This window comes from Schistocerca cancellata, chromosome 11 (assembly GCF_023864275.1).
Source record: "Schistocerca cancellata isolate TAMUIC-IGC-003103 chromosome 11, iqSchCanc2.1, whole genome shotgun sequence".
Classification (NCBI taxonomy): Eukaryota; Metazoa; Arthropoda; class Insecta; order Orthoptera; family Acrididae; genus Schistocerca; species Schistocerca cancellata.
In genome coordinates, this window is record NC_064636.1 from 16,511,972 (window position 1) to 16,528,190 (window position 16,219).

Sequence of the window (16,219 nt, forward strand, 5' to 3'; positions counted from 1 at the left end):
TGACTTCTTCACTGACTGGATTCTTTCCACCCACACCACCGCCTTGATATTAACCTTCACTGCTCCCACTGAGATTCTCTGGCCCTACACAACCTTCTACCCCACCGGCACACTGGCAATATGTTTTTCCCTTCTCTACTTTACTCCACTTCCCCCACAGCCCCAGCATAGCCTGCAGGTGCTGCAACTAGCAGCTCACTATCCTGTCTCTACTATATCCCAGCATCCTCCTCCTCCTCCTCTCTCTCTCTCTCTCTCTCTCTCTCTCTCGCCTGCTCAGTTTCCATTTTCTAGATTCGCCAGTGACTCTAAAATATTGTTGTTCACATTTCACAAGTGGGATTTCAAAATGTTTAACAAACAATTTTTGTAAGTTCTACCTAAGTACATAAAATGCACATAATTTGATTTTCATTGTAAGTGTCAATCACTCATAGTGATATCTGAAACTGATATCATGATTTAATGTATAGTTTACTGCAATAGGTGTGCAACTGGTGCCACTTGCAGAATAGTAAGTTTTTGGATTCTGCTATCTCTCAATTGTACAATCACACTTCTTTTATTTTGGACTATACAGTACAGTACTGAGAAGTTTACAATCCATGTTGCTTATTCACTACCTGTATAAATTTCAGTTACTGCTATTAAAATATCTTGGCAGGCTGTTCTACCACTTGTGTTTATTCATAAATTTTTCATTGTCTGAAGTAATGGTATGGTGATCAGGTATCTTATTACAAATATTTGATTAATCTTAATGGCACACAGAAAGAAAAAGTAACTGTGAAAGTAAATACCTTTTTCATGTTTTCTTGTATCGTGTCCCGACATGAGGCTTTCCTATGCAAGATTATACCTACTTAACCCAGAGTCCTTTTTTCTAACTCTTTGTCTTAGGTACATATCACAAAATATTTATGCTGGATAGCACCTTTGTGGATGTAGATCTGGTGCAACTGTTACTGCTCTCATTTACAACAGCAGTGTTCTGTTACTGTGTGTTTATTTATTTTATTTTATTTATTTATTTATATACTTGTTCCTTAGATCTGTACATGTGAGCAAGTCACTCAGATGTGGAACGTGTCAATGTACATAATAAAATACATAGAATAAAGACATTGTTATAGTATTAATAACAGTGCACAAAAGTCATACTTATTAGCATAAAAACTAGTCAACGTAAATGTGAAGATAGCAGTTTCATCTTTAGGGCATTATTGCATCTATTTTAACCTTGAACAGTAATCAAAACTTCCCACTTTGGGTTTAAAAGTGACCCAAAAATGGAAATGAGAAAAACAGGAATTTTTACATTAGGGCATTATTACATTAGTTTAACAGTAAACAGTGTCAAAAAATTAAAAACATCTTTCCAATCTAGGTTTTACTTATTTCTCTGAAAGAATTCCTCTAGTGAATAAAGTGAGGTCTCAAATAAATAATTTTTCAAGCTACGTTTAAATACTGATGTACAACTCCTTATACTTTTGATGCTGTTGGGTAGGGAATTGAAAATTTTCGTTCCAGCGTACTTTACCCCTTTCTGAATAAGTGTCAAGTTCTTTAACTCACAGTGGAAATCCTCTTTTCTTCTGGTGTTATGTTCACGATGTAGGCAATTCGTTTCATACAGAGTGGGCTTATTTATTATGAAGCACATCAGTGAATGTATGTACTGAGATGTCGCTGTCAGTATTTCAAGTCGTTTAAAAAGATTTCGACACGAGGTTCGTGGTGGTACACCACAAATGATTCTTACTGCTCTTTTTTGTGCCGTGAGGATTTTCTTTGCGGCAGGTGTATTGCCCCAGAAGATGATGCCGTAACATGTGACTGAATGAAAATAGCCAAAGTAAGCTGACTTTGAGATGGCAATGTCATTGAAGCTCGTAAAGCAAATGTTGCCGACATCAGCCGTTTTAGTGTTTGTAGAACGTGATGTTCCCAGTTCAGCCTACTGTCCACGTATACGCCTAGGAATTTTGATAAGTACACTGGCTTTATCATCTGATTATTCTGTGTGATAACTATTTCTTTTCGGGTTTTGTGGGTTGTCTGGAACTGGATAAAATTGGTTTTTTTCAGGTTTACTGAAAGGGAGTTAATACTAAACCAACACAGAACTTCTTTAAGGATATCATTGACCTCGGATTCTAAGTCAGTAGTCGACACATTATCCACCACAATGCTCATATCATCAGCGAACATTGTAAATTTACACTGCTTATTGATGGATAGAGGCAGGTCATTAACATATATGAGGAACAGCAAGGGCCCAAGCACTGATCCCTGTGGCACTCCATGCTGCACAAATTCCCCACTCAGAGTCCACTATATATTGTGACACACTCTCTGAAACATCTGGAATAATCTTCTGCTTCCTATTTTCGAGGTACGATTTTAACCAGTTCCCTACAGGTCCTGTAATTCCATAATGACAGGCCTTCTTGAAGAGTATCTGGTGATCTACACAGTCGAACGCCTTCGATAGGTCGCATAAGACACAAATTGGCAGCCTCTTGCTGTTTATAGACTCTAGAACATCATTTGTGAATGAGAAAATTGCGTTATCTGTTGAAACTCCCTTTTTAAAACCAAACTGCTGACTGTTAATGATGTTCAGGTCACCAAGGTGTGCCACAATCCTGTTGTACAGAGCTTTTTCTAGGACTTTTGAAAATGTTGTTAATAGAGAGATAGGGCGATAGTTTGACACATTTGTAGCATCCCCTGCTTTGTACATCGGCCTGACAACAGGGTATTTCATTCTGTCTGGAAACACTCCTTGTTGCATGGATGTGTTGCAGATGTGAGACAAAACTTACTAACCCAAAGAAATTCTATTATTAGAACATGCTACCATTTTGTCAAAAGGAAGGAATTATGATTGATCCAAGTGCTATAATGCTTATCACTGAATTAATTAAAATTTTGGTGATTAACACAATTTGAATTCAATATTATTCATCTGAGAAAGATAATTGTAATCCAGAAAGTTATGCAAATGGAGTGAAAGGTTTCATGTACTTTTTTATTCATTCTGTTTAGCCTTCAGCAGTATAACACTATTTAGCCAATGTTACCTGTACTTGGAATGTGTTTATTGTTTATGGATTCATCGCCTCAACAAACTCATTGCATTAGTATGTAGACTACTCCATAATTTAATTGTAAGATATGCATATTAACACTATGTATAGGTATCTATCCGCCATTTGAAATTTTAGTTTTCCTTAATTTGCATGATTAACTTATAATTGACTTAACATTAACTCTTACAGGCATATCTTGTATATGAAGAATAGAACTATTTACAAAATGGACTCATTCCTCATACGATTTCTTACTTCACTAAATGGAAACAAACACTTCAAGTGTCAACGAGCACTCTGTATAGTATAGCATTTAGTATTGCAGTTCCAGGCAAGTTGCTACGGGCCTTTCTGAATGCAGAAAGTGTTCGACTGCTGCCCTGGCCAGCACATTCTCCAGATGTCTGACCAATTGAAAACGTCTGGTCAATGGTGGCCGAGCAACTGGCTCATCACAATACGCCAGTCACTAATCTCGATGAACATGGGCAGCTGTACCTGTACACGGCATCCGAGCTGTGTTTGACAGAATGCCCAGGTGTATTGAGGCCATTATTACGCCCAAATGTGGTTGTTCTGCGTACTGATTTCTCAGGACGTATGCACCCAAATTGCTTGAAAATGTTAACACATGTCAGTTTGTCCAATGAATACTCGTTCATCATCTGCATTTCTTCTTGGTGTAGGAATTTTATTGGCCAGTAGTGTATGTGCCTACCAGAACGTGAAATATATAACATTTCTTATTCTCTCTCCAACAATTTTGCATTGCGTTTTTCATCTCTTAGAAATCGGTACAGTACAAAGCCTGTTGCTGTGTTACTAGTACAGTTCAACGCTGCATCAACTTATCTTGACGCGAACAATAACAAACGTAGATCTTTCCGCCCGCCAAAAATTTCGTCTTCAAAGATAATACTCACGACGCCTTCTACCGGATGTGGTAACTCGTGTGAACAACGTCACTTCCCATGTTTTATTGCCGCCAGCCTTGTCAAAGACTCTACATCTACGTTTATGTACATACTCCGAAAGCTACTGTACAGTGTGTAGCAGGGGGTTACTCTGTACCACTACTAGCCACGTCCTTCCCTGTACCACTCACAAATGGAATATGGAATGAAGGAAATGCGGCTGTCTATATGCCTCTGTACGAGCCCTATTGTCTCTAATCTTATCCTCGTGCTCCATATGGGAAATTTATGTGGGCAGAACTAGAATCTTTTGGCAGTCAGCCTCAAGTGCCGGTACTTAAATTTTCTCAACGGTGCTCTCAAAAAGAACATCGCCTTCCCTCCAATTATTCCTGTTTGCTTTCCTGAAGCATCTGCACAACACTTGCATGTCGTTCGAACACACCGGAAACAAATATAGCAGCCCGCCTCTGAGTTGCTTAGAAGTCTTCCTTTAATCTAATCTCGTACGGATCCCAAACACACGAACAGTACTCGAGAACTGGTCTCCTTTACAGATGAACCACATTTTCCTAAAATTCTCCCAGTCAACCAAAGTCGTCGATTCGCCTTCCCACCTACAGTTCACACACGCTCCTTCCATTCCATACCATCTTATGCCCAGATATGTAAACGACTGTGTCAAGCAGGGCACTATTAATTCTGTGTCCGAACATTAAGGGTTTCTTCTTCCTACTCATCGCCTAATCTACTGCTCAGGGTACGTTGACTTCAACATAGACTTTTTTTTTGTTAATTCTTACTGTGCAGTACTGTTATGTACCAATTCCCATCAGGTTCATGTCTACGCAACGCTACAGAAAGCTAGTAAAAAGGATTACGAATTTCTAGTAAAAATTAAAAATGTAATAAGGCAGTTGCTCATGTATACCAGATCTAAGGATAATAACTTATTCATGAGAGTTTGGCGGGGAGGGGACGAGACCTTGGTGTATGGAAGTATTATTAATACCTTTGGAGATAAATGACGACTTGTAAGTAGCCATAAAGTGTCTGCACAATACCGACTTTTAAATCATTTTCATGAAAGAAATTCACCTGACTACGTTATGTTTCCCCGAGTATGGATCCCCCTCCCCCCCCCCCACCCCTTCATTGTATTTCAGTTCCCCATTGGGGCGGGCTGACAACAGCATATGCGCTGCTCTTCAGCCGAGACATAGAACTAACAGTAGAAGACATTTAGAAATAACAAAGGAGAAAACGTGGCGAACATAGACATAAAAAAGGGGGAACATCATGGAAAACAATAGACACAAATGGGGCGACTGTAAAATGGAGATAAAACCCGTAAAAGAGTATCGCACACAAAAAACCACACACTGGGACAATTAAACGAACACAAGGCACAGTATGATCGGGGCATAGTGGATCCCCCTGTATAGGTATCAATATAAAGCCATGTGAGGAGCTACAACGGTAAAAAAAAAATAAAAAAAGGAAAAGCGTGTGCTGCCAGACCGTAATTTGCCAAAGATAGCATTCTGCAAATTTCACCTTAGCTCTGCGCATGCGCGTGGAACCGCCGACGACTGCTTAAACGAACCTAAAACTGTACGCCGCCAATGCAACTCGTTTTCGGCCAATCACGAACCGTAGACCGCGATAAGAGACGGGGCTGAAAGGATCGCCGTATTATCTGAGGCAGCGTCTTTAGCTGACATCTGTTGGCAACACCGAACAACACTACAGTATTGAAGCGCTGCATATTTCACTTCGCATTGACAAGTTTAACACGAAAATGATCGAATTAACATAGATTTTTTTTGCAGGTATATCACGTCCTTATTTGTAGTTTGGTAACACAATAGCAAAAAGCGCCCACGTTTTTCTATTAATTGTGAGCAATGCATTTCATACCCACAAAGTTTCTTGGTAAGACGTGCTATAAATATGGTAACTTGCGCAAACTTGTAATTATTATGTGACTACCAATAAGAAGAATTTTTGAAAGGCTCTGATTAACATATCAGAGCTTGTGAGTTTAATGAATACGTGAGGAAATTCATCGCGCAGAGTGATACTAGTTTCAGTAGTGGATTCATCGCGCAGAGTGATACTAGTTTCAGTAGTGGAATTGCCGTACGCAGAGTTTTCCGTTCGTTACCCGTACTTAAGAGTGTAGCCAGGAATTTCCTCGGTCGTCCCGAATTATGACGAAAAGTGCTGCTTAAACGCCGAGAATGTCTGTTTTGGTACCATCTGGGTCGGGATTAGTATTCCCTCTCTCCGTTATTGATATGACAATTTTTTCGTTCGCCTACGGCGTCAGACTGTCCGTTGCACTCGGCATTTTTCTTTTTTTTCTGGTTGGCGCAAACGCCATCCCAACTTTCAAAAGTTATGCACCAGAAGGTCGCGCTTTTTTTTGGTAATTTATTTATTTATTTATCAAGCTGCACATAGTGTACAGAAATGACGCGAGAGAGCAGCAGAATAGCTGGAGCCGTGTAGCACGGACTGCCACCGACAGCTACCTGCGTCTGGGGGACGCCAAGGAATTCGGTTTGCTGATTGGCCACGTCGTGCCATGACGTCGACTCCCACACCAGCCAATCCAGATCGTAGCTACTTTCTGAAACGCGCTGTTCTTTAAACGAGGCGATTTGTCTGTCGATACGTCGTGTGGCTAACTCGATATACTACTTCACTGTTGTGAGTTCTAGGCCTATGTTTATAATGGCAGATCCCAACACTTGTTTTGTGTGCGATAAAGCATTTCAGCCGCGAAAAACTTTATACGCGCGCATCAGGAAAATGCATGATGTAGAGCCAAATACGAAAAGTACGATTAAGTGCCCACAAGACAACTGTAGCTATTCCTTAAATACATTGGCTAGTTAGAGAGCACACATGGAGAAAAAGCACATGGTTCAAACTGCGGATGAAAAAATTGTATTCCAGTCAATGCATGGTAAGAAACACCGTAGAATAATTAGTTTTTACTACTCAATAGTAGGAATGTTTCTGGTAAAACTGTAGAATTTCATTCTTTGTGCATTCAGTAATCTGGTGCAATGTTGTACTGCAAAGCTTCTTTCAGTTCGTATGAAAGGACTATTTGTATTAACGGCCTAGTCTTAGAAGACATTAAAGTCACAATCATTTAATAAACTCTATTTTTACTGTCCTTAAATTGTGTAGCAACTGTTTTCTTTTTTTTACATATCGCTCACATATTTGCTTTCTGTAACATTCTTGCACTCATGAAAACTGTTGAATGTCTAGAATTACAAGCCATTTTAGCCGTTCTTTTTTACAGCCAAATAGGTATGAACGATTTACAGTGAACAACCAAGGCTTGCAAATAGTACAATGATTTTCGTATTTGATGTTTCAGACTTTCTAAGGTGGAAGTCCAAAGAGGAGAAGTTAGCGAGATGTAGCTTTGTGATGCATGATGGTGCTAAGCATGTGAAGGGTGGCACCAAAATCACGTGTGTGTGTCACAGATGTGGGATATTCGTATCTCGGTCAAAGGGAAAGAGGCTACTGAAGTCTCAAGGCAGTAACAAAATGGGTCGCCACGGCACGTCTGCCATTGAGGTCAGCCAAGATAATAATGGAACGTGTACTTGAGTTTATTTTAGAACACATTTCGGCCATGAACTGAATACTGGTTTTCTGCACCGTAGTTAATCTGAAACAAAGATTATTGCGGGTGAGTTCAACATTAGAATAAATGTTTTTGCTACAGCAGTTTTTATAATTTTTAAGTCAATTAAATTTAGTTGCCTGTCTGGAATCAACCTTGTGTAAAGGTAATGTGTTGTTATTCATTCAAAAGAGGTTTCTGTGGGTTCGTATGTATTCATTATGTAATGTTAGCGTTATTGGATCAGAAATTATGAATTATTTTCATAACATATTTTGCTGGTGGAGGTATTACCATCTGATATGACGTAGTGATTGGCGATACTGCTTGTGGAATTCACATGAGGAATGTAGATAGTGATAAGCTTAAATCATTGTGTGATGGTAATGCTATTTTCTTGGAAATGAGTAGTTCCCATTTTCTACCGACGGGAAAATTCTGGGAGCACACTTTGAATAACCTTTTAGGCTACTTGAACAGGTTGTGGGACTAAGTTTTACAGTGAGCGATTCACGCTCAATCCTTGCTTGTTGACTTCAACTTGTAGTGACAAACTAACTTGTGGTGCAGTCCGAGTTATAGGTAGGTTGGGTAAAGAGACTATTTTGTTGCAAGTTAGCAACGCAAACGAGTGTGGTAACAAAATTGACTTACTAGTGAAGCCTGCTGCAATAGAACCTCATTAATCAACAGATGCTCAGATGACCTTAGTCATTTTAAGCTCCTTGCCTTTTAACTGATAGTATTTGCAACTGTTATGTAAATAAAATGTTTACCTTTTTTGCATGGTTTCCTGCATGTACCAAGATGGAGTAAAAAACACACTGATATATCTTTGTTTATAGATGACAAAACAGTGACAATACTAGTTCATCAACAGACTAGAAAGAATAGGTGCTGCACATGCCATTATACAGTAAAATTATGTAGTGTCACAATGATACTGCTCTGCAAATCCATTTGCTAACCAAATGCTGAACAAAATTCTGAGTAATGTTACAATGCAGGTGTGGAGTCAGAATGAAATACATTGCATGTGTGAAGTTGTTAATATCTTTCTCTTAAAACATTGCTAATTTTTTGATCATGAATTATTCATAAACTTCCATCACATTTTTGCTATTGTAATTATTACCAGTTCTGTAGTTTCCTCCACTGCCATACAAGAATAGACTACCTAGTTCCTCCTCTTGCACCCATGTTTCCTATAATAACAAATTCCTTCCTCAATTTTTTCTGCTACTTCTTGGAGAGATGTCCAGGAAGTGTCTTTCTACTAGTCTTTGCCTTTCTGGGTGCATACACTCGAATAATCCCATATTCCTGGAACATATTTAGTGATCAGTTCCCATTTTTTTGATATTTTTTTCTCTATCTTTGATATAATTAATAATTTCATATACATTGCATGGTAACCTAATATATTGTGCTAATTCAGAATGTAATAAATATTTAATTTGAGGTGACAGAAGTGAAAATGTCCCTTGTGGAAGTTTTCTGAACAGTTGGTTTTAAAAGTGCAGCTGACTGGCAATTCTAACACTGTGCCCTGACTCAATGTGCCAGCCTGTGTATAATAAAATGTTGGTAATGAACTGTTGGCTAATGTTTGGGGAAATAATTTGTTGTTGTTAGTGAATGGATGTGCATTTCATAGTAGGTAGGAGATTTCCATTGTTTGTGTTGTACACACGTTATCACGTTTCACTAAACACCTGTTGCAGGACATTTTTAGTTCATCCACCCTGTAGTAATTAGGTGCTACTGTGACCGTAGAAGTTTTGCCCACCACCTGTTGTACTCTTAACCTGTTACATTATACACAATTGAATACATGCTGTCTGGATACCTTACCAATATAATTAGAAGTAAAGATACAGTTTAGATCTGTGAAAGGTGTAATTTCTATATACTTGAGTTGTAATGACTGTTTTTGTGACCGTAACAACATAAATTGCAGCAATGATGATGCATAGTGTTAACTGTTTATTTACTGGCAACCAGTATTTGACCTGACAGAATTGCGCAAACAGTGAAATATTAGAAAATTTCTGGCATATTAAAACTGTGTGCCGGACCGAGACTCGAACTCGGGACCTTTGCCTTTCACGGGCAAGTGCTCTACCAACTGAGCTACCCAAGCACGACTCACGCCCGGTACTCACAGCTTTACTTCTGCCAGTATCTCGTCTCCCACCTTCCAAACTTACTACCAGTTGGTAGAGCACTTGCCCGCAAAAGGCAAAGGTCCTGAGCTCGCGTCTCGGTCCGGCACACAGTTTTAATCTGCCAGGAAGTTTCATATCAGCGCACACTCCGCTGCAGAGTGAAAATCTCATTCTGGAGTGAAATATTAGGTATAGGTAGTAGTATTTGTTTAATGTTATGGTTGTAGCTTTATTCACAGTAGAAATGTTGCAGGGAAAATGGCTGAGGGTGTGACATTCCAGAGGATTTTGGATGATGTGAGAGATTCCATACATTGTGAGGAGGTTGAGAGACTGCACCTCCTTACTCAGAAGGATCTCCAGAATATCAAAAGGGAGTTTGTAATTGATCCTCACCAGTACCATTCCAGTGATGAAATTAGTGTGAGTATTTTTTTAGAGATAATGAAAGACTGTGTTCTGATGCACAAACAAGCTGGTCAAAACATGGGAAATTTATCAAGTGAAGACCCAATGATAGTGTTAATGACACCATTACAAAGTGAATTGCTTAGAAAATTCGGTTCCGATATTGCTTGTGTAGACTCGACACATTGTAAAAATTATTAGTGACAACATTGTTGGTTATAGATGAATTTGGGAGTGGTATTCCAGTGGCATTTTGCATTTCTAATAAAGAGAATACAGTCATAATGACACAGTTCTTTACTTGTGCCAGGGAGAAAGCAGGAGTGATCAAATCAACTGTGTTTGTTGGACGACACAAATGTTTTTCAATGTGCTTGGGCTGGTGTAATGGGTCTGGCAGAGCATAATTTGCTATGTACATGGCATATTGACCGCAGCTGAAGAAGCAACTTGAGGAAAGTGCATGGTGGCCCAAACAAGCAAACGCAGGTTTACAAAGCTTTGCGTTTGCTGTTAGAAGAAGCAGATATAGAAAAGTTCAGCAAGTTGCTAGAGTTGTTGGAGAGGGAGCTTCAGGAGGATGAAGACACAAGAGAATTTGAAATGTATTTCACAAATCATTACAGATTCAGGCCCCAACATTGGGCGTATTGTTATCGCTGTAATTTAAACATAAATACAAACATGCATCTGGAAGCCATGCATAGAGTATTAAAGTACTGCTACCTTGATGGCAAGACCAATAATAGACTGGACAAGTTGCTGCTGGTACTAACAAAATTAGTAAGAGACAAATGTTTTGAAAGAATTATTAAGCTTTACAAGGGTGGACATACTCATCGAATAGAGCAAATTCAAGAACGGCATAGAGAATCCAAAAAGATTGACACAGGCCAAATCACGGCCAATAGTGATGGCAAATGATTTTATGTGAAATTTCAATCGACAAGTGGCATCACATACACTGTTACTTTAAAAGCACTAGAATGTAACCTCAGTTGCAGACTTTTGTGTTGCACTTGTAATATTTGCATTCACAGTTTCTCTTGCCGTTGTCCGGACAATTTAATAAATCTGAACATCTGTAAACACATTCATGCTGTATCAATGACATATGACTTACATTTCAGAAAAAAAAGGCAAAGATAAAGAAACCACTTCCATAGAACAGGCATCTGCTATTTTGTCCTCAATGAAAAAACGAAATGATGAGGCAACTGCTTCACAGGGAACACAGTTGAAAGCTAAATTAAAAGCCCTGCTAAACCATGTCGATTCATTTGATACTGAAACGGAAGAGACAGTGGAAAAAGCAGTTGACCATTTGCTGTCACTTGTTAATTCTCGCTCCAAGAAAGAAGGTCCACACTGTGCCAGCAATGAGAAGGCGCAAGTGCAACGAGCATCTAATAAACAGAACTTCAGTCAAAAAAGTGTGTTTGGTAAACCAACCCTGGCTGAAAGTCGAATGTTGCAAGTGCTTTGGTGCAACCTGACATTGAAGTGTTGAGTGTACATGTTGGCTTTGATCACACATACTCTAAAAATTAAACTTTTACAGTTGTGTGTTCATGTTTGTGTATCATGGTTTATAGGCCTACTGGGGAAACTCGCCATGTAAAACAATGAGTAACGCATCATACTCGGTACTTCAAGGTGATGTGGAAATCCGAGTGTTCTTAATAAAGAAAATGTCACTGTTTGTGTGTTTCTTTTGACTCATCTATCCTATTGCATATGGTTAACAAAATGTAACTGAAATATCTACTAAACTATAACATTAATTGGACTTTGTACATAGCCATTTCAAATGGTTTTGCTATTTTTCACAGGTAAAGTATGAGTATTCACCAGAATCCTCCAGTACAAATGCTTTCCAGTTGACAACTGAATGAAGTCAGAAGGCAAAATTTGCTTGGACAAACTGAAAATTGTTTATTCAGTTCCAGTTATTATTTTTTGTATTAAAACAGTCCCCTAGAATTTATTTTGCTGAATTTCTTGGTCTAATTTTCTGTATTTAACATGTCAGTTACAAAATGCTTGGTGATGGATGTTTTGTCACCAGGCATATGGCATCAGGTGTGTGGCTTCCAGTGATAAAACTGCAGTTGATGCATTAACAGCTTTTTGGGGCCTTGAGAATGAAGTATATGCATCTAGAAGTCTTATTTAAAAAGTGCATCCGAAATTCTAAAGTCAGTCTGAGGAATTTTCATTTAGTGGAATGTTTTTGCCCAATAATTCAGTTAATGTCTGCTAATTACTGAACATGGTAAGTGCTGTGAGGCCAACACCAGCCACAGCAGAGCCATCTGCCATGGCTGCTGGCAACTTTGTGACAGTTAAGGGATAATATACAAAAGTGGGCCGTGCAAGAGGTTCAACCTAGTTTTCTTTGGTTAAAGCAATTAAAATCAAACTTGTGAAGCATGTTAAAAATCACATACTCCTCACCATAATTTAAATGTTTACATTGAAATGGTTCTGACATGTGCATAATATATGGAAATGTTATATTTTCTTGAAACCTTAAGAACCAAACCTGTCGGTTGGATTAACATATGAGTAAACCCATCACAATAACACTATGTTATGCATCAATTAGCTGTAGTTACAGGATAAGTAAACATGTACAGAAAAATTTTCGTGTAAATTTTATTATAAAGCTTGCAAAAGTTATAGAAAAGATGGACAACAAGATAAACTTGTGTAGTCATCATTGTAAAAACATTTTTACTTTAAGAAAGCTGAATAGGATAATAATCTCAAGAGTGCCTTAAATTGCATGACATATATCACCAATCAGGTATTTTCTGTTGGAGAAATAGTCTGGTTTTTCAGAATTTTTTCATTTGTTCTTGTGAAAACAGCTGTTTTTCTAAGACCAATCCATTATTACATGCATGCATGTAGTTTCGGTGATCCAATGGCAGCCATCTTACGGCTGTGTGCAAACCACCAGATAAACATGTCTACATAGTTGGTCTGCATTGTGCAGGTCCCAGCAGTTTTGTTATTAGATTCTGTGAATGTCTCCTTCAGTTCCATGTGGATGCCTCTGACATAAAAGTATTATGGTAATTTTGTTAAATGCTTTCCTGCAGTGTTGTTGACCTAGATCAATGGTGACACAAGAAAATTTTTTAGTGGATTGGGATTTGAACCCGTGTCTCCTGCTCTCAAGGCAGTTACACTCACTACTTCACTACCCAGACACAGTGCCCATCCCGACTATGTGGATTACCTCAGCAAGTCTCCCATCCGACCCAAAATTCCATATGTCACTACTACAGCAGTAGTACCCTCACTACAGCAGTCCACCTCACTCGCTGTATCCATGAGATATTCCTGCAAATGGCTCTGAGTATATGAGTGCATCTGAACTGAAGAAAGTTCACCAATGCCAAAGCTAGGCTATGTTTAGATACAATTGTATGCGTGGTGACTGTTCTTTTGGCTGTCTGAAAGAATGGATACCATGCATATAATTGCAGGTGTCCACGTCAGTCTGAAGAAGTCTGTGGAATATAGTAAAAAACCTGGTGGCATCTGCACAATGCAGACCAACTATGTGATATATTTATCCGGTGGTTTATGTATAGCCTTAAGATTAATGGGATGCCGAAACTAGTTGCATATAGTAAAGAATTTATAAAAAGTAAAACAGCTGTTTGGTACAAGGTTACACACACACACACACACACACACACACACACACACACACACACACACACACACACACACTCTCTCTCTCTCTCTCTCTCTCTCTCTCTCTCTCTCTCTCTCTCTCTCTCTCTCTCTCTCTCTCTCTCTGCTCTCCGAAAATATTACCCATTACATGGAATGACCAGATGCTGCATTCAGAACAAGAATTTTCGAGACCTATGCAGGACCAATGCCTGATAAGTGCTAGATCAAAATATGACCTCTCCCAACACCTCTTTATTTTCTACCTCGTGTTCATTTTCTTCTTCTTCACCTAACTCTGAATTATGGTCACGGCTGCTATATAATACAGATAAAGGTCCAACTCAGAGTTGTAGCTGGTTACTTTCTGTAGAAGAGGGCAAAAGGAAGGCAGAAGTCCTAAATTTTGCATTTAAGAACTCGTTCACACAGACATACTTGATTTTGCCCATCACGCAGACTGGCATGTGATTGAACTTGAACAAGGCATCAGAGCTCATTCCCCAGAATTTACAAGAATTAGGAGACTTGTGTGCACAGATGTGGTGCCAACTCCCTCCAGCGACCATCAAGGCTTCATTGATTCCATGCAAAAATGCACTGTGACTGTTATCTGTGCTGGAGACTGACATACTGGCTATTAGGTAGGTGGTCAAAGTGTTCTGGTTAATCGGTGCGTGTAGCTATACTTAGTCAAGGATAGACTGTAGCCATTCATCGAGTTGATCACTTACTTTCATTTCTTTATGAGAATATAACATCGTTTGAATCTATAGGAGCAGGAAACAGTTTGCTAGAGAAATCCCACAAGCAGTATGGTGGGGTCAGTCTGGCCCCAAACTTACCAGCTCTAAAAACAACCACTTGGTTTTACAGTTCAGAGTGAGAAGTATGCAAAGTATGCAGACCTACAGCATTACAATTTTACAAGCATTCAATCTAAACATAAGCCAAATTCCTTGGCATCCGTATGACCCAACCAAACTGGTTATGGGTTAGATAGGCTACGCCTGATGACATGGCAGACATTTGTAAAAGAATGAAAAGAAGGAAGTTAATTGAGGTGATGGAAAAAAGAGACAAGTGAAAGTAAAGAGTAAGTACCATTGAAGTAAAGATGCACTTAAAAATTACATAAAGGAAGTAAATTTTGTGAATTAATTGGAATATATTTCAAAATCATGCAGTGTACAGAAACAACTTACTTTCAGTTTATTTAAATATTACTATTTGCCTAAATAAACACTTGCACAATATTGTACATACATTTTCAATAAAAATATTTTGGTTGCCAGCAGCTTTTCAAGAAGTAATGTATCTTATACAAATTCATCCCACCAAATACAGTAATACATTGTAAAGTGAAAGAATTAAAATGATTATTCTGATAGTTTTCTGTAAAGTGATTGGAATAATGGTGTTAACTCATTCTACAGAAATTCTGAAAGTGTTTCTTAGTATTCCTGCGGGTTATATGATTCATGTTTTATATACTTTTAAATTATTCATAATTTAAGTGAGCACTCAAACCAGCAAAAAAAATTATAATAATTCAACTAAAAATAAATAAAATAAATACAAACTGAAACACTAGCAGAACCATGAAAAAAAATATTGAATTTCCAAGTACAATGTACCATTATATATGTATAGGAAGTTACTTTTATTTTTTTAAATTAAATGCAAAAGGAAATAGTGTGCAAGGATTAAATTATGGGTAAATCACCAGGAAATGTTAAGCAAACAGTATACGTTTCAGCCACTTTTGACCAGTAATTAGTAATGCGTTTCAGACATTGCCTATCATCGGAATATCTGTCCAGAAACATCACAAAATATGTATGACACATTAAGTGTTCTTAGATTCACAGGCAAATAAGTTAACATACCAGAGGAAAAAACTTTACTTCAGAGTATCATGCCAAGTGTTATCTATTATAACATTGGAGCTCTCAACTCACAGCATTCTGCCATCACATAATTTGCTGTTATAACATACCACTGACTGACTTGGTAGTAGAAGTGCTGAGTTCATTTGTCATATCCCACAATAACTAAAATGCAAAGGCAATTTAATGATGATAATATAAGGCCTTTTAACTATCTGTTAAGGGCTGAAAATTGGGAAGAGGTCTATACAGAAAATGATGTAAACTACATATTTAATTCCTTCCATGAAACATTTTTCCACCAGTTCAATACTGCATTTCCACTGAAATCCAGGAAAATCGGAAACAAACACACAAACTCATGGGTAACAAAAGGGATAAGGATTTCCAGCCAAAA

General features: G+C 38.3%; 1 non-coding gene across 1 annotated transcript; it reads right to left on the bottom strand.

Moving 5' to 3' along the window:
- Positions 1 to 9,736: 9,736 nt before the first annotated feature.
- Trnas-uga (transfer RNA serine (anticodon UGA)) lies at positions 9,737 to 9,811 on the bottom strand. Its single transcript has one exon. It is a non-coding gene; the product is annotated as a tRNA-Ser (tRNA).
- Between the last annotated feature and the right edge of the window lie 6,408 nt (positions 9,812 to 16,219).